Source organism: Sturnira hondurensis, unplaced genomic scaffold (assembly GCF_014824575.4).
Source record: "Sturnira hondurensis isolate 20B ecotype Veracruz unplaced genomic scaffold, ASM1482457v3 Scaffold0013515, whole genome shotgun sequence".
NCBI classification, from domain to species: Eukaryota; Metazoa; Chordata; class Mammalia; order Chiroptera; family Phyllostomidae; genus Sturnira; species Sturnira hondurensis.
In genome coordinates, this window is record NW_028086146.1 from 2,198,284 (window position 1) to 2,199,095 (window position 812).

The following is an 812-nucleotide window of genomic DNA, read 5'->3' on the forward strand; positions in this document are numbered from 1 at the left end:
AGGCGGGTTACAATAGCTTCAAAAGACTTAGAATAAATTACATTAGGGAAGAAGAGGAATTTGGAGATATCATAAAAGCAATGATGGGCTGTTTCAATGTAAAAAAATAGCCAAAAATAGGACTGTGCTTTAAAACAGAACTTTGTCAGCTTTGCATTTTTAAGATAAAACAGTCATATTTATGTATTGGATGGAGGGACTATTAAAAATCTTTTCTAAAGAATGACGCATCCCAAAACTAGAGGGGGGAAATGAATTGCTGCGTTTTCATTTGTGTCTATCTTTGGGCAACTTGGCCTGACATTCAATTAAAAAATTTAATTATAGACTCACACTGCATTTATCATCACCCCCGCCCTGCCCTCCCCGTACATTTCTCAAATTTACTACCAACAACACGAAAAACACAAGGATGTGTCCAGTTTCACTTCAGCTCTAAGCATTTACAAGTGTTGAGCGCTCGCTTTCGGAATGCCCTTCTGATTGGCTGAGCCAATGTCAGTGACATCAACCAACTTACTTTTGATTGGAAGGCTGGTTGCTGGGACTGTAGCGTTTGCAGGAAGTCACTTAACTGTTTGGGAGCTGGAAAACCTAACCAGAAGTTCTCTTTTATTAAAAGAACAAGCGCAACCGACTAGGGAAGGTGTGTCACACAGCTCCGCAAGCTGGAACGCCAGCCAGGAAGCCTGGACTGGCTACCAGAGCTGGAGGCACTCCAAATGAGGAGCGGCTGCTCCTTTCCAGCCTCCGGGCTGTTACCCTTTTAAATGTCAGCGTTCCTGGCTGTAGGGGTAGCACGAGGCATCGAA